The following is a 26871-nucleotide window of genomic DNA, read 5'->3' on the forward strand; positions in this document are numbered from 1 at the left end:
ATGTATTCATAAATGATCTGGAGAAAGGGGTAAACAGTGAGGTGGCAAAGTTTGCAGATGATACTAAACTGCTCAAGATAGTTAAGACCAAAGCAGATTGTGAAGAACTTCAAAAAGATCTCACAAAACTAAGTGATCGGGCAACAAAATGGCAAATGAAATTTAATGTGGATAAATGTAAAGTAATGCACATTGGAAAAAATAACCCCACTATACATGCAATATGATGGGAGCTAATTTAGCTACAACAAGTCAGGAAAAAGATCTTGGAGTCATCATGGATTGTTCTCTGAAGATGTCCACGCAGTGTGCAGAGGCAGTCAAAAAAGCAAACAGGATGTTAGGAATTATTAAAAAGGGTATAGAGAATAAGACTGAGAATATATTATTGTCTGTTTATAAATCCATGGTACGCCCACATCTCGAATACTGTGTTCAGATGTGGTCTCCTCACCTCAAAAAAGATATACTGGCACTAGAAAAGGTTCAGAAAAGGGCAACTAAAATGATTAGGAGTTTGGAGAGGGTCCCATATGAATAAAGATTAAAGAGGCTAGGACTCTTCAGCTTGGAAAAGAGGAGACTAAGGGAGGATATGATAGAGGTCTATAAAATCATGAGTGATGTGGAGAAAGTGAATAAGGAAAAGTTATTTACTTATTCCCATAATACAAGAACTAGGGGTCACCAATTGAAATTAATAGGCAGCAGGTTTAAAACAAATAAAAGGAAGTTCTTCAGGCAGCACACAGTCAACTTGTGGAACTCCTTACCTGAGGAGGTTGTGAAGGCTGGGACTATAACAATGTTTAAAAGAGAACTGGATAAATTCATGGTGGTTAAGTCCATAAATGGCTATAAGCCAGGATGGGTAAGGAATGGTGCCCCTAGCTTCTGTTTGTCAGAGGATGGAGATGGATGGCAGGAGAGAGATCACTTGATCATTGCCGGTTAGGTTCACTCCCTCTGGGTCACCTGGCATTGGCCACTGTCAGTAGACAGATACTGGGCTAGATGGACCTTTGGTCTGACCTGGTACGGCCGTTCTTATGTCCTTATGTAAAAGCTGGGTTTCCTTTACTATTAAGGCACACCAAACCAGTCAAACAGAAAAGACTTCGATTTGACCCCACCTGCTAACCACAAGTCACAAGCAATTCCCTTAGACACTCCAGTTTCCCAGTATTACCACTAGTGCCACTTGTCCTGGGGATGAATGGTTATGAAAACCAATACCCCAATAATAGTAAAAAGGTTCTCCCAATCTCAAAGGACCAAGCCCCAGACTCAGGTCAATATACCAGTCAGATCTTAGCCACAAATCACGCTGTGCTAATCCTTTAGAATCTAAAATCTAAACATTTATTCATAAAAAGAAAGAAATGAGAGACTACAGGTCATATCCAAAGTTTCTAGAGATGAGAGTTTACTTGCGCTCCCCTGCATTCTCAAGAGATTAACTGCACAACTATCCTGCTCCAGGGCCATTTATATCCTCTGCTATGTGGAAGGACCCCTTTGTTCTTACTGTGGAAAATCACAGCAGCAAGATGGCGTCTGGAGTCACATGGGCAAGTCACGTGTCCATGCATGACTCAGTTTACAGGCTGACGCCATTGTTTCCATGTTAGTTTGAACATTCCCAGGAAAGCTCAGTTGTGGATTGGCGTCTCCAAAAGTCCATTGTCAGTGAAGTGTTTCTTGACTGGGCACTTACTGAGAATTGTCCCTTCTAAAGAAGCTGACCAAATGCTTCACTGAGGCTACTTAGAATCAAACATCTTATGATACAAGTACAGAGCCAATATTCATAACTCCAAATACAAAAATGATACACTCATACAGACAGCATAATTATAGCATAATTATAATCAGCAAACGACAACCTTTTCATAGACACCTCACTTGACAACGTTTGAACAATATTTGCTGCAAATATATAACAGTGGCTGCAACAAGGATCTATACTATCACAGTTCATGTCAGTAATGTCGCAGGAGAAGTTCATGGAGGCTAGGTCCATCAATGGCTATTAGCCTGGTTGGGCAGGAATGGTGTCCCTAGCCTCTATTTGCCAGAAGTTGGGAATGGGCGACAGGGGATGGATCACTTGATGATTCCCCTGTTCTGTTCATTCTCTCTGGGGCACCTGGCATTGGTCACTCTCAGAAGACATGATACTGGGCTAGATGGGCCTTTGTTCTGATCCATTCTAGCTGTTCTGATGTTCTTACCCTCAGCATAAGGTAGCTATTTTGGCCCTCGGTCTACAGCTGAATTCATCACTAAACTGGAAGCTGGTGGTTGTCTAGAGACCAGTGATCATGACCTGATCACATTCAGTGCGGACACAGAGGACAGGCCGAACCAGTAATTTATTCATAGAGCAGAAGGGACCATGATGTTCATCTATCCTGACATCCGTCACACACAGGCCAGAGCACTGCTGCCCAAAGATACACTAAAAGATATCTTCTAGAAAGTGATCTGACCTCGATTTAGACTCCAAGCCATGGAGACACCACCACTTCCCATGGGGAGCTGTCCTACTGGCTAATCACCCTCTGTCACGGAGTCACCGGGTGATGCTCTGGAACTGCTCCCCACTGAGCCAGTCAGGACTCTGGGGAGCCTCCTATCCCTTGAAGAAGACTGTCTCCAGGACAAGAAGCTCAGACGGCTTCACCTCCTGGGTCTCTCCTTGGAGATTCAGCATCGTCTGCCCCTCCATGCGCTTCCCCCAGCAACTCCGCCCCAGCAGGGTCCTGGGGAAGCCACAGGGTCCTGCCCCCCCACTTTGCAGTCAGATGTGACTCTCCACCAGCCTGTAACACAGAGGTTTATTCGATGACAGGAACAGGGTCTAAAACAGAGCTTGTAGGTACCGCGAGCCGGATCCCTCGGCCGGGTCTATTAGGGGGGGCAGTGAGCCAGACCCCCACATCTGCACTTCACCACTTGTCCCTAGCCAGCTCCAGACTGCCAACCCCCTCCAGCCCCTCCTGTGACGATGCGGTTCTGGCGGGACCCAACTGAGAGTGCCAATTCAGGACCAATTGCTTAAACAGGGCAGTCACAGCCCTAGGCTGGGGTTTTTCCACCTCTAAGGCAAACCAAACCAGCCAGACAAAAATGACTTCGGTTTCACCCCACTGGCTAACCACAAGTCACACAAGCAATTTCCTTAGACGCTCCAGTGTCCCAGTATCACCACCAGTGCCACTCGTCCTGGGGATGAATGGCTATGAAAACCAACACCCCAGTAAAAGAAAAAGGTTCTCTCGATCCTAAAGGACCAAGCCCCAGACCCAGGTGTCACGGAGTGTGGGGGAGTCCGGCCCTGCACCCCTCTTCCTGGGACCCACAGTGACTCTCAGCCAGCCAGTAAAACAGAAGGTTTATTGGACAACAGGAACACAGGTTACAGCAGAGCTTGCAGGCACAGTCAGGACCCCTCCACCGAGTCCTTCTGGGCTTTCAGGGTGCTTGGATCCTAGCTAGGATACCCTGAATTCCACCCACACAGCCCCAAGCCCAAACTCAAACTGCTTCCCTCCTGCCACTCCCTTCCTTTGTCCCCTTCCCGGGCAAAGGTGTTGACCTTTCCCCTCCCTTACCTAGCTCAGGTTACAGGCTCTGGCATCGTCCATCTCCTAAAGTCCTCCCCTGCTCTCCCACTCCCCACACAGACAGTCCCTACTGCATCACACCAGGTCAATATACACATCAGATCTTACCCACAAATCACGCTGTTGCCAATCCTTTAGACTCTAAAATCTAAAGGTTTATTCATAAAAGGAAAAAGGTAGAGATGAGAGCTAGAATTGGTTAAATGGAATCAATCACATACAGTAATGGCAATGTTCTTCGTTCAGGCTTGTAGCAGTGATGGAGTAAACTGCAGGTTCAAATCAAGTCTCTGGAGTCCATCCCCCACTGGGATGGGTCCTCAGTCCTTTGTGTAGAGCTTCAGTTTGTAGCAAAGTCCCTCCAGAGGTAAGAGGCAGGACTGAAGACAAAATGGAGATGAGGCCTTCGCCTTATATAGGTTTTTCCAGGTGTAAGAACACGTCTTTGTTCCTGCTGTGGAAAGTTACAGCAAAATGGAGTTTGCAGTCACATGGGCCAGTTTCTGCACACCCTGCTGAGTCACAGGGCGTAACTGCCTTCTCTCGATGGGACAATTGTGTAGGTGATGGTCCTTAATGGGCCATCAAGCAGGCTAAACAGAGCTGACACCAACTTGTGTGGGATCTTTCCCAGTAACGCAACACAAGTATGAAATACAGACAGCATACAGCCAATATTCATAATTCAACTACCAAAATGCTACAGACATACAGACAGCATAATCATAACCAGTAACCCATAACCTGGTCTTAGACACCTTATATGACCCCCTTTACCTAGGATTTGGTGCCACTACAGGACCTTGGTTGCAAAGCATGTTCTATATGGTCCCAGTTTATATCCATAATGTCACACCTCCTCTCTGAGCTTTGTCTCTTTTCCGGGCCAGGAAGCCACCTGACATCTTTGTTCTCCCACATCTTTAGCATCCCTTTGCAGGGGGAAAGGGCCTGGCCATTAGTTGCCAGGGGACAGAGGGTCGGCCAGGAACTGAGGCCCCCCCACAGTATTCAGAGGGAACATTAAGAACAGCCCCACTTCATCACATCTCTCCCCCCTTCGAGACCGAATTGAGCGAGGTCTCTTCAGCCAGTGACCTGGGGAAGTTCAAACCTACCAACGTTCCCATGGATGCCCCAGCATCTCTCCCATTCCTTGGTGGGGGTTACACCAGGACATTTTAGTTTCAGGTCCTCCTGTAGGTCTGTTGTGCTTGATGGCACTTGCAGGCCGCATGTGAGAAGGTTTATGCGGCCTGTGCCCTTTTGCCACCCCAATACCCCTGGGGTTTAAACTGGGATTGGGTCTTTTCCCAGCGCTCCAGTTTGGAGAGCTGCAATTTGAGTTCTTTTGGTTAAGAGCCCCCATCTTGGCCTTGGCCAGCTTTGGGCTTGGGCAGCCACTCTCCACCTTACACTTTCCAGCTTTTACCATCAGTCCCACCTTTTTGAGGCAGCCCAGCACCCTCTTCACCTGCGACACCTGTTCCTCTCAGGACTGGCTAAAGATGCACATGTTATCAGTGTTTGCCAGGGCCAAGCTCTCCGTCCCCCTCGGCTTGTCTAGAATCTCCCCAGGCCTAGGCATGGGGTCGGCATCTGACACCGTGATGGCTTTAAGCTTCCAAAGGCTCCCACTAAACCAGATCATCCCATCTTCCTGGGGGACCAGCCCCACGGGTGAGGCCCATGGGCCGTAAAATGGCTGGATCACATTTAAAGCCAGCAGGTCCTTGACTTCTCTCTCCAGGTTCTGGGCTGCTTTCCCAGTGACTCTGAACAGGGAACACATGATGGGGAGATTGGCTCCCACCTCAGGGAAGAGATCCCCCAGGGGGTCTTCCCCCTTCACTTCCCAATCCTCTCCTTCCAGGGGTCCCCTCACTCTCTTCCCATACAGCGGCTCGAATGGGAAGAACCCTGTGGATTCCTGGGGCACCACCAGCTGCCTTTCGATTCCCCCCAGTTCTACTTCCCCTTGGGGAGCCCATTATCGGCACAGAAATCCCTCCTCCTGCAGGACTCTGTCCCTGCAGCCTTCCCCAAGGGGGTTTGCAGCGCTGTGGCCAGCAAGTTCCCTCAGCTTCTCCAAGGAGGGATCCCTCTGCAGCTCGGTCTGGAATTCAGCTGCTGGGGCAGGGAGTGGGACCTGTTCCCTCTCGCTGGCTGGTCCTGGGGTCACAGCCCCCCTGAGCCTTGTCCGTGGTAGCTCCCTCCCTGCTGTGTAATCACTTCCCAGCAGCACGTCTGGACCAGGCAAACCTGGTTGGCAGCCGACCTGTCCTGCCTGGGTGTCCCCCCACTCAGCTGGGGTCTCAGCTCCCCCTGTGCTCAGCGCTGCCCTTGCTGTCCCAGTGGGGACAGGCAGCGAGCTCTCTGCTCTAGTCACAGCATCAGAGCCAGCATGAGCCCCCTCTCCGGTGTGCAGGGGGGCAGGGAGCATCTCTCCCTCCCACTCAGCCCCAGGGGGCTGGTTACAGGTAGGCAGGTATCCTGAGCCCAGCAACCCCTGCCCCCTGCCAGCCAGGTCATTTGCATTTTCGCTGATCATTTCTATCCTAGCCATTTGGTTCCCTGGATCCAAATTCAAACCCTCGGCCATTACAGGAGCAGGGCCTGGATCCTGTCCCAAAGAGACACAGTCACCCCCCAACAGGACATCAGGACCGATATCCTGGAGAACCCCAACTACCAGCCAGCCCGACCCCTCCTGGGTCTGCACAGGGATCCAGGCCATAGGCAGGGAGAGGGGCTTCACCCCGGGGACCTTCACCCTGGTCCCACAGCCCCTCAGCATCTGGGGCTGAACCACCACAGTTCTCTCTGTCCCAGGGTCTCGCCACCCCAGGCAGGTCTCCCCACTGACCCCCAGCTTCCATGCCCCCTGGGGTCCAAAGGGCCTGAACCCAAGAGACTCCTCGCAGACATATAGGCCAGGGCCAGGGGTGGGAGCCTGTCCACCACCCCACCCATCTGGCTGACTGCATCTATGGCCTTGGTACCTAGCAAGGGAGCTAGATACCGGGGCATTTCCGCAGGGTCCTCCTGGTTCAAATCACCCGCCTGTCTGAAGGCAGTACGGTGGGCATCTACATCCCCTCCCTCCTTAACCAGGGGCAGTCCCTGCGGAACTGGCAGCCCAAGGTCTATCCCCACTGACCCCTGGGCAGCCCCCTATGCCTCTCAGCTCCACCACCACCAGTCCATGCTGCTGCTGCTTCTCCTGCAGCTTTTCCTCAGGCTCTTGCTCTCTCTCATGGTCCTCTCGCTCTCTCAGACTCTGCTCCCATCCCATCCGTCTCTGATCGCCTGATGGGGAACCCAATTGTGAAGACCCTCGTCTGGATGGGGACCAGACTCTCGGGGATGCCTGGCTGCTGCTCCAGCTGCTCCCAGATCCTCTTGTAGCCCCATCTGGGTCAGGAATCTGCTCCTCAGACCGGACCTCCTCCTCCAGCTGCACGATTATCTGGGCCTTGGTGAACTTCCCAATGCGTGACCCTCTCTTTGTGCACAGGATCACAATGTCCTTCTCAAGGAGATGGTGATAGGCCATCACTTCACCGTTCCCAAGTGGCTCTGGACTCACAGGCCTGTGTGCTCTTGGCTCCCCTATGGTTTCCAGGAAGAAGCCCTGGTGTGCCAGCCCTTCTCGTGATCACCACCTCTTTGCCAGGGTCAAGCTGCAGACTCCTCCGCCCCTGGGACTGCTCCTGCAATTCCCAGGGGAACCCTGCTACTGCAAAAATCCTTCTCTCTCCCAGGGTCGAGCGGCAAGCTCCTCTGCCCCTGAGACTGCTCGCTGCAGTCCTCAGGGGGACCCCGTTACTCCAACAGGCCTTCTCGCTGGTCACACACTCCCAGAGGTTAACTGCCCCCTGAAACCATCCCTCTTTGAGCCTTCAGCACGCCTGGTCCTCATTATCCCTCCTTTGTTTTACTGCTCCCCAGTCACTTACTGCAAGCAGCGCCATTCACGGGGTGCAGTACATCCCACCTCTGCCACCAGTTGTCATGGAGTCCCCGGACGATGCTCTGGAACTGCTCCCCACCAAGCCAGTCAGGACTTTGGGGAGCCTCCTCTCCCTTGGAGCAGTCTGTCTGCAGAGCAAGAAGCTCACACGGCTTCACCTCCTGGGTCTGACCCTGGAGCATTCAGCATCCTCTGCCCCTCCGTGCACTTCCCACAGCGAGTTGCCCCAGCGGGGTCCTGGGGAAGCCACAGGGTCCTGCCCCCCCCCACTTTGCAGTCAGACGTGACTCTCAGCCAGCCAGTAACACAGAGGTTTATTAGATGACAGGAACAGGGTCTAAAACAGAGCTTGTAGATACAGCGAACCGGACCCCTCGGCCGGGTCCATCCTGGGGGGCAGTGAGCCAGACCCCCACATCTGCACTTCACTCCTCGTCCCCAGCCAACTCCAGACTAACAACCCCTCCAGCCCCTCCTCTCTGCTCAGCCCCTTTCCCAGGCCAGGAGGTCACCTGATCTCTTTGTTCTCCCACCCCTTTAGCATCCCTAGCAGGGGGAAGGGCCTGGCCATTAGTTGCCAGGCGACAGAGGGTCGGCCAGGAACTGAGGCCCCCCCCACAGTATTCAGAGGGAACATTAAGAACAGCCCCACTTCGTCACGGGAATTAAGCAATGGACCAGCTCTCCCAGGCACGCGGTGGAGTCTCCAGCCCATGCGTTTCAGTGCCGAGTGGGTGTTGCTTTGCAAAGCTCCAGTCCAGCTGAAGCAGAAGCTCCTGGGTTGGCTGCAGGTGTCACTGGGTGAAGAGACTCTGGCCTGGAAATCGATGGAGCGCTGGCATTAGTGCCCCCGCTGGAACGCCAGGGTGGCACAGCTGACAGCCAGTGCAGTGTGGGATGTGCCCTCTCAGTAATGCCCCTTTTCTTTCCATAAATTGGAGTTACAAATATGACCGGTGTGGAGCAATAAGAGGTGGTGTCATAAGCGGTGACACATGCTACAGTGAAAAGCCAGGGATCTGTGAGAAGGCACCCAGCCAACCCAGCTCACACAGGCTGTGGGTTCCTTGGAGTCCCTGAAGAGACAATCAACGAGAGCCCTACAGGACCCTCCTGTGAGTCTGGACACCATCCCCGTAGTGGGGACATCCTGGGTGAGGTCCAGGTTTGCAGGCGGTACTGGGGGAGCAGGGCACACAGGGCCGGGGAGTGGTGGGTTTGCAGGAGGTGCTGGGCACACGGGGGGGCAGGGGAATGGGGGCATTGCAGGGGGCACTGGGGGAGCAGGACACACAGAGGAGGGGAGTGGGGGGCTTGCAGAGTGCTGCTGGGGAAGCAGGGCACACAAGGGCAGGGGAGAGGTGGGTTTGCAGGGGGTGCTGAGCACATGGGGGGGCAGGGGAGCGGGCAGTTTGCTGGGGGCACTGGGGGAGCAGGCACACGGGGCAGAGGACTGGTGGGTTTGCGAGGCAGTTCTGTCAGAGCCCCTGTGGGGTGGAGGGTTGGGTGTTGCCCCCAGGGATCTCCATGAAGGAGGCCCCAGGATAGGTCCTGATGGAGCAGTCGCTGACGCTGCCTGTTGTGTTCTCTCTGCCCAGGCTCTTCCTTGTGACGCGCTCCACCACCTCCTACCTGGCCTGTGGGAGGGTGTCGGGCCGAGGGCTGTCGGACGGGTTGTGCACAGACCCCTGCCGCTGGATCTGTGAGCAGAGTGCCCTCACCTTGCAGTGGGGCCTCGGCTCTGCCCCTCCCACTTTCCTGTGGGGGAACACGACCTACACCTGCATCGATCCCCAGTGAGAGCGGCCAAGGGCCCAACCCTGGGACCCTGCCCCTGGTGACCTGCTCCCCTCTGCTCCCAGTCCTCCTCCCCTCAGGACCCTGGTGACCCATACACCCCCACTCCCAGGAGCCTGCTGCACTGTCTCCCCTCCCCAGACTGGCCCCCACCAGGAAGCCTGCTGCCCAGGCCCAGACCCCCCCCAAACGGAGGCCCCACACTCCTGCCTCCCCAGGTCCCCAGCTGCCCAGGACATGCCCTGCAGCGTGTGCTCTGCCGCACTAGACCATGACAGCACTGGCTGTGTCTGATCCCGGGCTGGAGCGCAGGGCAAGGCTGAGCACGGCGCAGCATCGACACACGAACAGCAGCAGCTCCTGGCACATCCCAGCCTCAGCCCAGGTTCCTGCTGGCCCAGACTGCGGCTGTCGCCTGCCCCCGGGGTTGGGGCTCCCATGAGCCCGTCAGGCCCATGCTCCACTCCGTCCAGCAGCCCCAGGTACTGCCCAGGCCCTAAGCGTCAGAGCAATTACCAGGTCAATCCCCCGCTCCGTCAGAGCCAGAATGTCACTCTCTGGCCCCCTGACAGCTGCACTCCTCTGGGGCAATGCAGACTGCAGGGTCCAGGTGTGATGCAGTGGGGAGTGGGGCGGATTGACCGGGGAACGTGTCTAGTTTAGCTGGGACTGTCTGCATGGGGAATGGGAGAGCAGGGGGTGACTTCAGGTGAAGGATGGTACCTGAGCCTCTAACCTGAGCCAGGAGGGGGGTTGGAGCCAGGTGACACCTTTTCCTGGGAAAATGGACAAAGGCTGGAGGAGGAGCCAGGGGCAGGGGGAGTGAGATGGGTGGAAGGGTTGTTTTTTTTCAGTCTTGGGCTGGCTGGGGAATCGGACGGAAATCCGAGGTTGGGGTCTAAGCTCCCTACCCCCAAGATGGACCTGGCTGAAGGGTCCTGTGTTCTGTACCTACAAACCCTGCTTGGGACTGTGTTCCTGGCATCTAATAAACCTTCTGTGTTACTGACTGGCTGAGAGTCATGGTGAATCTAAGGAAGCTGGGGGTGCCGGGCCCTGACTCCCCCACACTCCGTGACACCAGGGCACAGCACGTGAGCTGGGACCCAGCATGCCTGGGTGAGGGGACCGGCTGCGGTATGAGCTTCTGGAGATCAAGTGAATCCGGAGTCAGAGCCTCTCTAGGGAATTCTGCAACACCTTCCTCTGTGACAAGGCTTTCCCCACACGAGAAACTCTCACAGTGCTGAGTCCCACTCCCCCAACTCCTGGCTCTGCCCCAAGCACAGATTCTATCCCCAAGGGAAGAGTGCCAGAGGCTCCATGAAGCCCCCCAGGGACTGCGCTGTCACTCTAGATTTGATGGAGAAGGCACCCAGATGCAACGGTGATGGGCAGCAGCAGCAGCCTGGGGGGCACCGGGGGCTGTTTCCTCCACCTCTGTACCGCTCACCAATAAACCCTGAAAATGTTGCCCTGTCACCTTCTCTGGGGAGCCGGTGTGTCAGGGAGGGGGGACCCTGCATCGATCCCATTGAGCATATCCAGGGAACCTCTCCCTCATGCAGCCACTGGGGCTCAGAGCCCAGCCGCAGCGTGGAGCATCAGTCCCACACCCACCTCTCAGCAGAGGGTGAGCGACAGGCACCCGGCTGGCGGCTCCTCCCAGGACAGCACAGAGCCGGGCAGTAGCTGAGCCCCCTGTCCCAGGCCTTTTCTGGGGCCAGGCCTCTGCTGGCTGGGGCTGCTGGGCTCGCTGGACTCACCCCGCGCTGCCAGGATGGGCAGTAGCCTGCACCAGAGAGGCTGCTGGGTAGCAGGCAAGGGGCCCCCGCCTCACTCATGCGAGGGACGTTCCATTGCCCGTGCGCCAGCAGAGGCTGGATAGCGGCGGCGGGAGGCGGGGTGCTGGGCTCGTGCTGGGGAGGGCGCGGTGTTGGCAGGTGTATGTGGGTGTGGGTGTGTGCACGTGTGATGCAGTAGGGACTGTCTGTGTGGGGAGTGGGAGAGCAGGGGAGGACTTTAGGAGATGGACGATGCCAGAGCCTGTAACCTGAGCTAGGTAAGGGAGGGGAAAGGTCAACACCTTTGCCCGGGAAGGGGACAAAGGAAGGGAGTGGCAGGAGGGAAGCAGTTTGAGTTTGGGCTTGGGGCTGTGTGGGCGGAATTCAGGGGATCCTAGCTAGGATCCAAGCACCCTGAAAGCCCAGAAGGACTCGGTGGAGGGGTCCTGACTGTGCCTGCAAGCTCTGCTGTAACCGGTGTTCCTGTTGTCCAATAAACCTTCTGTTTTACTGGCTGGCTGAGAGTCACTGTGGGTCCCAGGAAGAGGGGTGCAGCGCCGGACTCCCCCACACTCCGTGACAACTGGTGGCAGTGGTGGGATATACTGCACCCCGTGGACGGCGCTTCCTGCAGTAAGTGACTGGGGAGCAGTAAAACGAAGGGGTGGTTAACCCCTGGGAGTGTGTGCCCAGTGAGAAGGACTTTGCAGTAACAGGGTCCCCCGGGGGATTGCAGCGAGCGGTCCCAGGGGCGGAGGAGTCTGCAGCTCGACCCTGGCAGAGAGGTGGTGACCTCAAGAAGGGCTGGTGCACTAGGGGTCCCCCTGGAAACCGTGGGGAGCGGCGAGCACCCCGGCCTGTGAGTGGCCAGCAGGAAGATGTATGCCAAGCGGCGCAAGTGTGACCTGGTGGAGCTGTGCAAGCAGAGGGGGCTGCACCCAGGGAGACGCACCAAGGACCAGCTGATTGCCCAGCTGGAGGAGGGAGACCGCATGAATGAACGGAGCCCTGTCTCTGAGGGAAGCAGCCGAGCAGATGCAGCGCAGGCACCAGTGTCTGTCCCCGCTGGGAGTGGTCAGCCAGCGGACGAGGGCTTCCCGAGACCCCCCCTTCCTAGGCGTAGAGGAAGGGCGGGGAGGAGCCCAGTGTATACCGAGGGCACCGTGACACCCCCGGCCAGCAGGGGATCTGCCCGGCGAAGCCCACCCCCCAGCAGGGGATCCTCCCGGCAACGCTCGGCATCCGTGGAGCGGAGGTGGCTGGAATATGAAAGGGAGCTGAGACGGGAAGAGCTCGAGTTAAAGAGGCGAGAGCTGGAGGAGAAGGAGAAACAGCGTAAATATGAGCTGGAGCTGGCCCGGCTGAGGAGAAGTGAGGCCCCGGCTGCGGTGAGTGAGGGGGGACCCAAGCCTACAAAGAGCTTTGATAAGCACTTGCTGCCCCGGCGTAAGGAGGGGGAGGACATAGATACCTTCCTGACGGCCTTTGAGAATGCCTGCGAGCTGCACAGGGTCGACCCTGCAGACAGGATCGCAGTTCTCACCCCCTTACTGGACTCCACAGCCGTGGAGGTGCACAGCCGACTGAAAGGGGCGGAGGCAGGGGACTACGAACTGTTCAAACAGGCCCTGCTCCGCGAGTTTGGGCTGACTCCTGAGATGTACCGGAAAAAGTTCCGGAGCCAGCGTAAAACCCGTGAGGTCACATACCTACAACTGGTCAACCGGGCGCAGGGGTATGCCCGCAAGTGGACAGCTGGGGCCCAAACTAAAGAGGACCTGCTTGACCTATTCATACTGGAGCACCTGTACGAGCAGTGCCCGTCCGACCTGAGGCTGTGGTTGATGGACCAGAAGCCGGAGAACCCGCAGCATGCAGGCCAGCTGGCCGACCAATTTGTGGACAGTCGGGCAGGGGATGGCAGGGAGGAGTCTCGAAGGAGCAGGCCTGCCTCAACGCAGAGAGAGAGTCAACATGGGACCTCCCAAAGGGGGCCTATGGAGAACCCCCCCAAAAGGGGAACATCCAGCGGCAGGTCCGTCCGACCCACTCAAGGGGACCCACGAGATATGGGCTGCTATCGCTGTGGCCAACGAGGTCACATACGGGCCCAGTGCCCCAAGCTCAGGGACAGACCAAGCAGACCCAACCCGCAGAGGGTGGACTGGGTAAAAACCCAATCGGAGGAGGGGCTACAGTCCCAGGAAAGGGGGGTTGGCAACATACCGCCTATGGATGCTCCCGGTTCCGGGTTTTTGGTTTACCGGGTGGGCGCGGGGCTGCCCCTCCGGAAAGAGTGCATTGTTTCCCTGGAAGTGGATGGGAGGAAGGTCACTGGGTACTGGGACACGGGCGCAGAGGTGACGCTGGCCCAGCCCGAGGTGGTGGCCTCAGATCGGATGGTGCCCGACACCTACCTGACCCTGATGGGCGTGGGCGGGACCCCATTCAAGGTACCCGTGGCAAGGGTACACCTGAAATGGGGGGCCAAGGAGGGCCCCAAAGATGTGGGGGTACACCAATATTTGCCCACTGACGTGTTAATGGGAGGGGACCTTGAGGACTGGCCTAGTAACACCCAGAGTGCCCTGGTCGTGACTCGTAGTCAGAGTCGGCAAATGGCACTGCACCCCGAAAACGGGGAAGGTACTCGACCTGAGGTGCAGGACCCTAACTCAGGGAGCGGGGAATGCCCAGGGGCACGGTGCAGAGAGGCTGCGGCCTCAGACCCAGCCAGCAAGAGAGAGCCGGTCCCGATTCCTGTCCCAGCTGCTGAGTTCCAGGCCGAGTTGCAGAAAGATCCCTCCTTGCGGAAGCATAGGGACCGGGCTGACCTTAGTGCGGTACAGACCATGAGGAGAGGTTGCAAGGAGAGGTTCCTGTGGAAGAAGGGGTTCCTGTACCGAGAATGGGCTCCCCCAGGGGAAGTAGAGTCATGGGGGATCAGGAGGCAGCTGGTGGTTCCCCAGAAGTTCCGTCACAAGCTGTTGTACCTGGCCCATGACATCCCTCTCGCAGGGCACCAGGGAATCCGGCGCACCAGGCAGAGGCTGCTACAGAACTTTTACTGGCCTGGGGTCTTTACCCATGTCCGACAGTACTGCCAATCCTGTGACCCCTGCCAGAGGGTGGGGAAGGCCCGGGACAAGGGGAAAGCGGCTTTGAGGCCTTTACCCATCATAGAAGAACCTTTCCAGAAGGTGGCCATGGACATAGTGGGACCTCTCAGCAAGATGACCCGGTCAGGGAAGAAATACATCCTGGTGGTGGTGGATTTTGCCACTCGCTACCCCGAGGCGGTGGCCTTGTCCTCTATCGAAGCAGACACAGTGGCAGATGCGCTGCTGACAATTTTCAGCCGGGTGGGGTTCCCCAAGGAGGTCTTAACGGACCAGGGGTCCAACTTCATGTCGGCCCTGCTCCGGTCCTTATGGCAGAAATGTGGGGTCCAGCACAACTGGGCCTCAGCGTATCACCCCCAGTCCAACGGGCTGGTAGAAAGGTTCAACGGGACGCTGAAGATGATGCTAAAAACATTTATGAACCAGCATCCGCAAGATTGGGACAAGTACTTACCTCACCTGCTGTTTGCGTACAGGGAGGTACCCCAGGAATCTACCGGGTTTTCACCATTCGAACTGTTGTATGGAAGGCGGGTGAGGGGGCCCCCTAGACCTGATGAGGGACGAATGGGAGGGGAAGGCCGCTCCCGAGGGAGAGTCAGTGGTGGAGTATGTCCTGACCTTCCGGGAAAGACTTGCCGAGCTCATGGGCCTGGCCAGGGAGAATCTGGCCCAAGCCCAGAGGAGGCAGAAGGTCTGGTATGACCGCACAGCGCGGACCCGCGCCTTCGCCACCGGGGATCAGGTGATGGTTCTTATCCCCGTGAGGAGAAACAAACTCCAGGCCGCCTGGGAAGGGCCCTTCAAGGTTATCAAGCAACTGAATGAGGTAAACTATGTGGTGGAGCTGTCAAACCGGGCACATCACCGTCGGGTGTACCATGTGAACATGATGAAACCATACTATGACAGGGGGAATGTGGTTTTGGCCGTGTGTGGACATTGGGAGGGGCAGGGAGATGACCCCTTAGTGGATCTATTCCCTGGGACAAAAGCTGGTTCCCCCCTGGAGGCGATTCCCCTCTCTGATCAACTGACCCCGGGCCAGCACGCTGAGATCAGAGGGGTGCTGCATCTGTACCGACAGCTGTTTTCCAACCAGCCTGGACGCACTAATTTGACTGTCCACCGGGTGGAGACCGGGTCACATCCCCCTATAAGATGCTCCCCTTTTCGGGTCACTGGTAAAACTGCCCAGGATCTTGAAAGAGAGGTCAGGGACATGCTGGCTTTGGGGGTGATCCAGCCGTCTTCCAGCCCTTGGGCCTCGCCAGTAGTGCTGGTTCCCAAGAAGGATGGGTCAATCCGGTTCTGTGTGGACTATCGAAAGCTCAATGCCATCACCGTATCTGATGCCTACCCCATGCCCAGGCCTGACGAGCTCCTAGGCAAGCTGGGAGGTGCTCGGTACCTCACCACTATGGATCTTACCAAAGGCTACTGGCAAGTGCCGCTGGACGCAGATGCCAGGCTGAAATCGGCCTTTATCACCCCTCTGGGGCTCTATGAGTTTTTGACCCTGCCCTTCGGCCTCAAGGGAGCGCCGGCCACCTTCCAGCGCCTGGTGGATCAGCTACTGAGGGGGATGGAGAGTTTTGCCGTGGCGTATATTGATGACATCTGCGTCTTCAGCCAGACCTGGGAGGACCACGTGTCCCAGGTTAAACAAGTCCTGGACCGACTCCGAAAGGCTGGGTTAACAGTAAAGGCTGAGAAGTGCAAGGTGGGGGTGGCTGAAGTATCTTACCTGGGCCATCGGGTGGGGAGCGGCTGCCTGAAGCCGGAACCAGCCAAGGTGGAGGTGATCAGAGACTGGCCTGCTCCCCAAACCAAAAAGCAGGTCCAGGCCTTTATTGGGATGGCGGGGTACTATCGAAGGTTCGTGCCCCACTTCAGTGCCATAGCCGGCCCCATCACTGAACTGTGCAAAAAGGGGAAGCCAGACAAGGTGATCTGGACTGAGCAGTGCCAGGAGGCTTTCCGGGCGCTGAAGGAGGCTCTGGTTAGCGACCCAGTTCTGGCAAACCCAGATTTTGACAAACCCTTTATGGTGTTCACCGATGCCTCAGACACGGGACTGGGGGCGGTGTTAATGCAGGAGGATGAAAAGGGGGAGAGACACCCTATCGTGTACCTGAGTAAGAAGCTGCTACCCCGGGAACAAAGCTACGCGGCCATCGAGAAGGAATGCCTGGCCATGGTGTGGGCCCTTAAGAAGCTAGAGCCATATCTCTTTGGGCGACACTTCACCGTGTACACCGACCACTCTCCCCTGACCTGGCTGCACCAGATGAAAGGAGCCAACGCCAAGCTCCTGAGGTGGAGCCTGCTCCTGCAGGACTATGACATGGACGTGGTCCATGTGAAGGGAAGTGCCAACCTGACAGCGGATGCGTTGTCCCGGAGAGGGGACCCTGAACTTCCCCAGGTCACTGGGCAGAGTGACCCCGCTCAGTTCAGTCTCGAAGGGGGGAGAGATGTGATGCAGTAGGGACTGTCTGTGTGGGGAGCGGGAGAGCAGGGGAGGACTTTAGGAGATGGACGATGCCAGAGCCTGTAACCTGAGCTAGGTAAGGGAGGGGAAAGGTCAACACCTTTGCCCGGGAAGGGGACAAAGGAAGGGAGTGGCAGGAGGGAAGCAGTTTGAGTTTGGGCTTGGGGCTGTGTGGGCGGAATTCAGGGGATCCTAGCTAGGATCCAAGCACCCTGAAAGCCCAGAAGGACTCGGTGGAGGGGTCCTGACTGTGCCTGCAAGCTCTGCCGTATCCTGTGTTCCTGTTGTCCAATAGACCTTCTGTTTTACTGGCTGGCTGAGAGTCACTGTGGGTCCCAGGAAGAGGGGTGCAGGGCCGGACTTCCCCACACTCCGTGACAGCATGTCTGGCTGACTTGCAGTCCCACCCAGAGGCAGCTGCAAGCTGCAGCAACTGAGGCAGAGCAGAGCTAGGCTGCACTGCAGCATCCCTGTGCCAGCGCCCAGTCTCCCCACCACCGGTGCCATGGCCTGAGCTGCCGGCAGAGCCAGGGCGGAGAGCTGTACCTGCAGAGCCGGGGGGAGCCAGGGAGCCAGCCCTGGTGAATTCGGGACGAGCAGCAGAAGCCACATGGCTGGGGACTGATGCTGCCCTAGCCAGGAGAAAGGCCAACGTGAAGTGGGAGCAATGGAGAAAACGGAGGGCCCTCATGACCCTGGGAGAAATGTCCCCCTGTGAGGCAGATGCAGGCCAGAGCCCCAGGCAGATGGGTTCGGCCTGGACAGGGTGCAAACACTGTGACGTCTCTCAGGGCACCCAGGGCTGAGAGTCGCCTTATCCCTGCCGGTGCCAGCCCGCTGCCACCCGCAGCCTGGCAGCCCTCCAGCCCTCTCACTGGGCTGCACCAGCCCTGCCTTTGCCCTGCAGGTTGCTCACAGACACACCCAGCCCCCAGGGCCCTGCAGTGTCCCCTCTGCTCTGTGATCCAGCCCCAATCACTGGGACCCCAAGAAATCCAAGATCCCCTGTTCCCAAAGGAGCTTCACCTTCGCTCCCATCCCTGTACCACACACCGCGCTTGCGTTCAGTTACATGACAGGGAATGGATTGAAGAGAACAGCGATTCAAATAGAAACCAGCGAGAGAGATGGGAGCAAACGGTTCCGTACACAACATCAGAAGACGTGTTCTCATGAACCGAACTACCATGAAGAAAATCTGCTGTCAGATCACTGCCTAGGTGAAGGATGCCAGGCTGCCTGCACCCCAAATGCACAAGACCAGACCTGTGATGTTCACCTAGGGTCCCCATCCCCACCCCGCTATCTACCTCTTCTCGTTAGTGTCCTTCTGCATCTCTGCCAGCTCGTTAGCAGCGTCTGACTTTGAATGCTAACAGACACCTATTGCAGGACGTGCAATGCACAATGGTCCACGCTGGAGTTGTCCCCCACCCTGCCTCGACTGGAGAGCTTTGTCTCAAGCCATGCGGTCCCAGGCCCACAGAGTCGGTGCTACGCCCCCAGCTTTGGACCGGGCTCTTGGAGGAGCCTGTCAGTGGGCCAGACCCCCTGGAGGGTCTCAGTCTTCCTCCAGAGTAAGCCACGTGGTGTCACTGCCTCCTAGACTGAGTCTCTGGGGGTCCAGCCTCCCTGCTTCGCGCTGTGAGCTCTGCCCAGCGAATCCAACTCAGACAGACCCTGGGAGAGACGTGTCCACTCTTTAGTGACTGACGCACCCAGCCAGTGTCTGCAGTGACAAATTGGGAATAGTTTGTAATATTTGTATGAAGCCTGTGTGTGCCTCAGTTTCCCCGGTCTGCTGCATTGTTACCTGGTGGGTGGAAGGGCACTGTTTGCTCTCTCTCCATTTGTCCTCCTCAGTCAGTTCCCAGAGCCCTCAGTTTCCTCCAAAGGCCAACAGTTGTCTCCTTGCAGCTCCTCCCACCTTCCCACTCCTCTGTTCTGAGCTGGGGTCTGAGCTCCGCTTCCCTGTGGAGAATGGGGAAATCCTGCCCCCCAGGTCCTGGGGGGCCAGGTGTCACTGCCCTGGTGATTGGGTTCTCCACTGTCTGCTGGGTTCCTCCATTGATATGGGGCAGCCTGGCCCAGTCCTTTCAAATGACTCATTTAGGCTCAGCCAGGGAGGTGCACTCCCCCATGTCTCTTAGCCTGTCCTGAGAGCAAACAGTTCTTTCCTCCACCCCTGGCAGCCATGCAAAATATAGGGGAAACTGAGGCACACATAGGCTTCATAAAACTATTAGAGGACATTCCCACTTAGTCACTGTCGTGGTGTCCCCGTGCGATGCTCTGGAACTGCTCCCCACCAAGCCAGGCAGGACTCTGGTGGAGTCTCCTCTTGGTGAGCAGACTGTCTCCAGGGCAAGAAGCTCACACGGCTTCGACCTTCCTGGCTCTGACCTTGGAGCATTCAGCATCCTCTGCTCCTCCGTGCGCTTCTCACAGTGAGCCCACCCCAACGGGGTCCTGGGGAAACCACAGGGTCCTGCACCCCCACTTCGCAGTCAGACGTGACTCTCAGCCAGCCAGTAACACAGAGGTTTATTCGATGACAGGAACAGGGTCTAACACAGAGCTTGTAGGTACTGAGAATGGGACCCCTCAGCTAGCTCCAAACTGAACCTCTCCAGCTCCTCCTTTCTGGCCTTTGTCTCTTTCCCAGGCCAGGAGGTCACCTGACCTCTTTGTCTTCAACACCTTCAGCTGGCACCTTTGCAGAGGAGGGGCCCAGGCCATCAGTTGCCAGGAGACAGAGTGTCGGCTATTCTCTGTGCAGACACCATCACACCTTCCTAGGGCTCTGCAGCAATCACACCCCCTTCTCCCACCACCTAGAGACTTAAGAACTGCATAAAGGAAACCGAGGCACTAATGCAGTATTCAGAAAAAAAATTATGAACATTCCCACTTCATCCCAGTCACACATCTTCCCTTTGAGTGACCTGTACACACACACACAAACACACACACACCTCCTTACATTTTCCGTACGTACATCTCGCAAGGACTATGATGACCAGTGTGACACAGCCTTTCATTAGGGACCTTACATGACCCCTTTCGGTGAGCCAGGGGATCCCTGTACTCCATGTACCCCTGAGCCTCTGGCAGTTGGCATCAAGCACTCCTTAGTCCCACTCACTGCCCTGCCACTGGGGGCAGCTAACAAGTCCATTTGTGGCTCACTCCTGGGCCAACTGCTGGGCAGGTCTGGGACGGTCCCGCAGAGGCAGGGCCTGGCCCTAGGAAAGGCCTCTGCCAGGCAGCAGAACGATGTGCAATGGAAGCAGGCTGCCAGGGGAGCCCCAGACCAGCACCGATAGGGCAGGGCATGGGCAGGACCCATCTGTGCAAAACCCAGAGGAGGGCAACCAGGCCGGGGGTCCCCGGCGTCCCTGGGCCTGCGGAGTGTGTGCTGTATTCCCATGGATGTGCTGTGCCACCACCCGCCTGCAAGCTGAGGGTGCACTCAGCCCCAAATGGGGCATCTGTGCAGGCGGACCCCTGTTACGGAGTTTTTGGATGATGCTTTGGAACTGCTTCCCGCAAAGCCAGGCAGGACTTTAGGGAGCCTCCTCTCTCTCGGAGCAGACTGTTTTAGGGCAAGAAGCTCACACGTTTTTACCTTCTGGGTTTTTTTGGAGTATTCAGCACTTTTTGCTCCTCCGTGTGCTTCCCACAGTGAGCCTGCCCCAGCGGGGTCCTGGGGAAGCCACAGGGCTCTGCACCCCTTGTGACAATGTGGTGCTGGCGGGACCCAACTGAGAGTGCCAATTCAGGACCAATTGCTCAAACAGGGCAGTTACAGTCCTAGGCTGGGGTTTTTCCACCTCTAAGGCACCAAACCAGCCAGACAAATAGGACTTTGGTTTCTCCTCACTGGCTAACCACAAGTCACACAAGCAATTTCCTTAGACACACCAGTCTCCCAGTGTCACCACCAGTCCCACTCGTCCTGGGGATGAATGGGTATGAAAAGCAACACCCCAATAAAAGAAAACGGTTCTCTCGATCCCAAAGAATCAAGCCCCAGACCCAGGTCAATATACAAATCAGATCTTATCCACAAATCACGCTGTTGCCAATCCTTTAGAATCTAAAATCTAAAGGTTTATTCATAAAAGGAAAAAGATAGAGATGAGAGCTAGAATTGGTTAAATGGAATCAATTCCATACAGCAATGGCAAAGTTCTTGGTTCAGGCTTGTAGCAGTGATGGAGTAAACTGCAGGTTCAAATCAAGTCTCTGGAGTCCATCCCCCGCTGGGATGGGTCATTCAGTCCTTTGTTCAGAGCTTCAGTTTGTAGCAAAGTCTCCCCAGAGGTCAGAAGCAGGATTGAAGACCAGATAGAGATGAGGTATCAGCCTTTTATAGGCTTTTCCAGCTGAAAGAACCTCTATGTTCTTATTGTAGAAAATTACAGCAAAATGGAGTTTGCAGTCACATGGGCAAGTCCCTGCATACTTTGCTAAGTCACAAGGTGTATCTGCCTCGTCTCAATGGGTCAGTTGTGTAACTGATGGTCCTTAATGGGCTATCAAGCAAGCTGGGCAGAGCTAACACCAACTTGTCTGGGGTGTCTCCCAGAATCACAGCACAAAGTTGAAATACAGACAGGATAGAGCCAATACTCATAACTTCAACTACAAAATGACACATGCACACAGACAGCATAATCATAACCAGCAACCCATAACCTGGTCTTAGATACCTTATATTACCCCCTTTACATAAGATTTGGTGCCACTACAGGACCTTGGTTGCAACCATGTTCTATATGGTCCCAGATTATATCAATAATATCACACCCCCACTTTACAGTCAGACGTGACTGTCAGGGTTTGGCTACACTTGCAGCTGTACAGTGCTGGGAGTTACAGCTGTCTTTGTCCAGCTGTGTAGGGAAAGCGCTGCAGTGTGGCCACACTGATAGCTACCAGCGCTGCAGTGTGGCCACATTTGCAGCATTTGCAGCGCTGTTGGGAGTGGTGCATTATGGGCAGCTATCCCACAGAGCACCTCGTCCCATTTTGGGCTGTGGGTTGTGGGAAGGGGACGGAAGGGTGCGGGTCATTCCGCTTCCTGTCCCAACGCCCCATGGTGCATCGATTCACATCCCAGCAGTCACTGTTTTTCCATTCATGTTTAGCGCCATTGTGACTCTCCCAACGGTTTCTGTGCAGTGCAATTTCTGTGGGAAATGGGGCCCAAACTGCTGAGGAGTGTGCTGATGAGTCTCGCCAGCACATCACGTTTGGCAGTTGAGCTATTCCTTCAGCTCCAAAGTGACAGTGAGGAGTCCGACGATGATATCGAGTCACCTGACGCGTAAATTGCTTGTGGCATTCACGGAAATGCTCAGCACCGTGGAACACCGCTTTTGGGCTCAGGAAACAAGCACTGAGTGGTGGGATCACATCATCATGGAAGTCTGGGATGACGAGCAGTGGCTGCAGAACTTTCGGATGAGAAAAGTCACTTTCATGGGACTGTGTGCTGAGCTCGCCCCCACCCTGCGGCGCAAGGGCAAGAGATTGAGAGCTGCCCTGCCGATGGAGAAGCGGGTGGCTATTGCAATCTGGAAGCTGGCAACTCCAGACAGCTACCGATCGGTCACGAACCAGTTTGGAGTGGGAAAGTCGACCTTTGGAATCGTGTTGATGCAAGTTTGCAGGGCCATTAATCTCATCCTGCTAAAAAGAACCGTGACTCTGGAGAATGTGCAGGACATTCTGGATGGCTTTGCACAAATAGGGTTCCCTAACTGTAGAGGTGTGATAGATGGGACGCATATTCCTATTCTGGCACCACTCCACCTAGCATCCGAGTACGTTAATCAGAAGGGATATCTCTCTATGGTTCTCCGGGCACTTGTGGATCACTGTGGGCGTTTCATTGACATTAACACAGGCTGACCTGGAAAGGTGCATGATGCACGCATCTTTCAGAACAGTGGCCTGTTCAGGAAGCTGATGGCCGGGACTTTTTTCCCAGACCGCAAGATCACAGTAGGGGACGTCGAAATGCCCATTGTGATCCTTGGAGACCCCGCTTACCCGTTAATGCCTTGGCTCATGAAACCGTATACAGGGAAGCTTGACAGGAGCAAGGACCGGTTCAACTACAGGCTGAGCAGGTGCTGAATGACTGTGGAGTGTGCTTTTGGCCGTTTAAAGGGGTGCTAGAGATCTCTGTATGGGAAGCTAGACTTGGGGGAAAGCAGCATCCCTGCGGTTATATCCGCGTGCTGTACCCTCCATAATATTTGTGAAGGGAAGGGTGAAACGTTCAGTGAGGAATGGACCTCCGAGGTTCAACACCTGGAGGCTGAATTTGCACAGCCAGAGAGTAGGGCTACTAGAGAGGCCCAGCACAGGGCTACAAGGATCAGGGATGCCTTGAGGGAGGAATTTGAGGCTGAAAACCAACAGTAATGTTTGGTGCCTTGCACGGGAGTGAAGTGCAGTGGTTACAAAGTTAGTAGGAATCTGTTTTTCCTAAAATGATTTGCAGTGCCTGTTTCTTTCCTGGGCTATGGTATCTTTCACTTTCTGCAATAATAAACATTGTTTTCAAAGCCAAGAATTCATTTATTGAAATGAAAATAACTTTCTTGACAGACACACAACATTTTGGGAACCTAAAAGGGCAGGGGGGTGGGGTGGTGAACTGTACAGTCACAGGTTTGAATATGTCCTGTCTGGAGTGCTGTGCAATGACTGCTGCACTTCAGGATGGCTATACTGCATGGTGATGGGGGTTGAGTGCAGAGGGTAAGGGCCGTAGTTCTCAGGGCTGGTTGGTGAACGTACAGATGTTGGGGGCAGCTGGTGATGGTAAGAACCTGGATGCTGGGGAAGGGGGTTTGGAGCTGACATTGGGGCACAAGGGAAAGAGCTTTGGGACGGGGGTGGGCACGGCACGGTAGTGCTCTGCCTGCATGGCTACGAGTGCCTGGATAGAGTCCGCTTGGCGCGCCAGGATGCTTATCAGCTGCTTTGTGCTTTTCTTCTTAGCCGCTGCGTTTCTCTGGCGGATCCTGCTTTCCCTTTCCCTCCAGTCCTGCAGTTTTTTACTCTCTCTGGCAGAGTGATCCATAACTGCTTTCAGCATGCCGTCTTTGCTTTCTCGCGGCTTCTTCCTGAGGTTTTGTAGCCTCTGAGCAGTCGATGATACGGGCAGTCGAGTAGTCAAGGACACTTTTTGAAAGGCAAATATGGCAACAGTTAACAGAGGAAGTATTGTTTATAATCTCACCCAGACAGTTATTCCCACACAGTGAAGGAGTTTACAGTTTTCTATTTAGCATACTTTTCCCATACCAAACAGAGCGCACCTAACCCACAGGAGCCAGGAAATGGTGAGTAAGGGGGACTGATTGCTTCAGGGCTGTGCAGGGGTTTCTGTGTGTTGGGGAAAGCAAACTGCTGCAGGGGGCATCTACACTGAACACTCTCCCAACATTTTCCACAGGAGTTAATCCTGGAACTTATCTCGCTGCTGCAGGTCACCTGGGAAGAGCGGGAGGGTCTTCTACAGCAATGCGGATTCCGCCCTGGCCTCTATGCAGCTTGCCTGTGTGCAGCAATGGTCCCCCCACCCCTTGCGGCACAGTGGCGCAGACGCGTTAGCCTGACTGGGACAAGGACCACGGTGGCTCTCCCTATAAACTTGCGCAAGCGCATTGCCCACGCTCTGGCAGAAACCTTTGAAGAGATTACCGAGGCCAATTACCGCGACGTGATAGACCACATCGATGGGCTGTTCCACATCTAGGCATGCATGCAGCCCTAACCCCCACTCCTCTCCCGAAACATTTCCATCCTGAAAATAAAAGCCGCTTACTGGTAACCCGCTCCTCTGCTTGTCCTTCACTAAGTACCGGCTGCTGCAACTGGCTACCTTCCTCCTGGCTTGAGAAGAGCTCCTGGCTACATGCCTCCTGGGACTCCGGGGTGTCTCCCCCCAGCCCAGTACCCTCACTCTCAGTTTTCTCTCCCCCCACCTCCTCTCCCCCACCTTCCCCCCCCCACTCTGAAGTGTCCATCGTGGTCGTCGGATTGGCAGTGGGGTCACCCCCAAGTATCGTGTCCAGCTCCTTGTAAAAACAGCAGGTCGTGGGGGCAGCGCCAGAGCGGCAGTTTCCCTCGCGGGCTTTGCAATAGGCACTCCGCAGCTCCTTCACTTTAACCCTGCACTGCACCGCGTCCTGGTCATGGCCCCTTTCCAGCATGGCCCTTGAGATCTGCCCATAGGTATCGTAATTCCTACGGCTGGAGAGCAGCTGGGACTGCACAGCTTCTTCCCCCCAAACACTGATGAGATCCAGCAACTTGCCATTGCTCCATGCTGGGGCTCGTTTGGCGCGTGGAGGCATGGTCACTGATTGATTGCACTCCACACCTGGCTGAGCAAACAGGAAGGGGATTTTTAAAATTCCCGGGGCATTTAAAGGGCGGGTCACCTGAGGCCAGGGCAGTAGAGTGCGACCTGATGAGCAGAGTGGCTGAACAGGCATTCTGGGATACCTCCGAATACCGCTGGAGGCCAATTACTGAGCTTTTGGTGGCCACACTGGCGGAGAAGCGCTGCATCACCAGCGCTGCAATCGCTATACCCCAGGCAGAGCAGGAGTACAGCCAGGGCTGCAGCCAGGGAGATGCAGAGCTGGATGTGCCCTGCAAGTTTGGACGGTGAGTAACTTGCAGCGCTATAAACCCACCACCAGCGCTGCAACTCTCCAGTGTAGCCAAGCCCTCAGCCACCCAGTAACACAGAGGTTTATTTGATGACAGGAACAGGGTCTAAAACAGAGCTTGTAGATACAGCGAACCGGACCCCTCGGCTGGGTCCATTCTGGGGGGCAGTGAGCCAGACCCCCATGTCTGCACTTCACTTCTCGTCCCCAGCCAGCTCCAGACTGAAACCCCCTCCAGCCCCTCCTCTTTGCTTAGTTCCTTTCCTTGGCCAGAAGGTCACCTGACCTTTCTGTTTTTTTACACCTTTAGCATCCATTTGCAGTGGGGAAGGGCCGAGCCATTAGTTGCCAGGCGACAGAGGGTCGGCCAGGAACTGAGGCCCCCCCACAGCATTCAGAGGGAACATTAAGAACAGCCCCACTTCATCACATCTCTCCCCCCTTCGAGACCGAACTGAGCAAGGTCTCTTCAGCCAGTGACCTGGGGAAGTTCAAACCTACCAACGTTCCCATGGATGCCCCAGCATCTCTCCCATTCCTTGGTGGGGGTTACACCAGGACATTTTAGTTTCAGGTCCTCCTGTAGGTCTGTTGTGCTTGATGGCGCTTGCAGGCCGCATGTGGGAAGGTTTATGCAGCCTGTGCCCTTTTGCCACCCCAATACCCCTGGGGTTTAAACTGGGATTGGTTTTTTTTTAGCACTTTGGTTTGCGATTTGGGCTCTTTTGGTTAAGAGCCCCCATTTTGGCCTTGGCCAGCTGCTTTTTACCTTGCACTTTTTAGTTTTTACAGTTAGTTTTACCTTTTTGAGGCAGCCCAGCCCCTTTTTTACCTGGGACACGTGTTTTTTTAGGTTTGGCTAAAGACACCCATGTTGTTAGTGAACACCAGACCCAAGTTTTTTATTTTTTTTAGCTTGTTTAGAATTTTTTAGACCTAGGCATGGTTGTTGGCTTTACACTTTTGATGGTTTTTACAGAACCAGATTATTTTGGTTTCTTGGGGGACCAGCCCCACGGGTGAGGCCCATGGGCTGTTGAACGGAAGGTGCATTCGGCCCCGAATGGGGCAGCTGTGCAGGCCAACCCTGCAGCTGAGGCACCAGGGATCATCGTCTGTGTGCCCAGACCCAGCCCTGCCTTCCCACTACCCTCCACCTGGAACTCCACCCCCCATCCTCACTGTAAGGGCCCCCAAACTGCTCTGCCCTGAGCCCCTTCTCTGTCCTCTCACGCCCTGCTAAAGGCACATGCTGCCCCGCGCACCCCTTGAGGCTGGGTGCGGAGAGCAGGGGGGCCCAGGCGGGTGTCTCCGCCCGTAGGTTCAGCCAGGCTGCGATCAGACGAACAGCAGCCCCCCTCGGAGGCACC

General features: G+C 55.6%; 3 protein-coding genes across 3 annotated transcripts in view; all 3 read left to right on the forward strand.

Annotated features, from left to right (window-relative positions):
- The window catches only part of LOC127046534 (killer cell lectin-like receptor subfamily G member 1), a 58880-nt gene extending 48472 nt beyond the window's left edge, over nt 1-10408 (forward strand). The window contains exon 7 of the mRNA XM_050943705.1: nt 9919-10408. The gene's annotated coding sequence lies outside the window, so the exon portion shown is untranslated. The remainder of the gene's footprint in view (nt 1-9918) is intronic.
- Nucleotides 1-26871, forward strand: part of CD72 (CD72 molecule) — a 111365-nt gene that overhangs the window by 36207 nt on the left and 48287 nt on the right. The window lies entirely within an intron of this gene.
- Nucleotides 3315-26871, forward strand: part of LOC127046504 (uncharacterized) — a 257859-nt gene continuing 234302 nt past the window's right edge. Inside the window, exon 1 of the mRNA XM_050943624.1 lies at nt 3315-3593. The gene's annotated coding sequence lies outside the window, so the exon portion shown is untranslated. The remainder of the gene's footprint in view (nt 3594-26871) is intronic.

The sequence above is a fragment of the Gopherus flavomarginatus genome, chromosome 3 (assembly GCF_025201925.1).
Source record: "Gopherus flavomarginatus isolate rGopFla2 chromosome 3, rGopFla2.mat.asm, whole genome shotgun sequence".
Lineage (NCBI taxonomy): Eukaryota > Metazoa > Chordata > Testudines > Testudinidae > Gopherus > Gopherus flavomarginatus.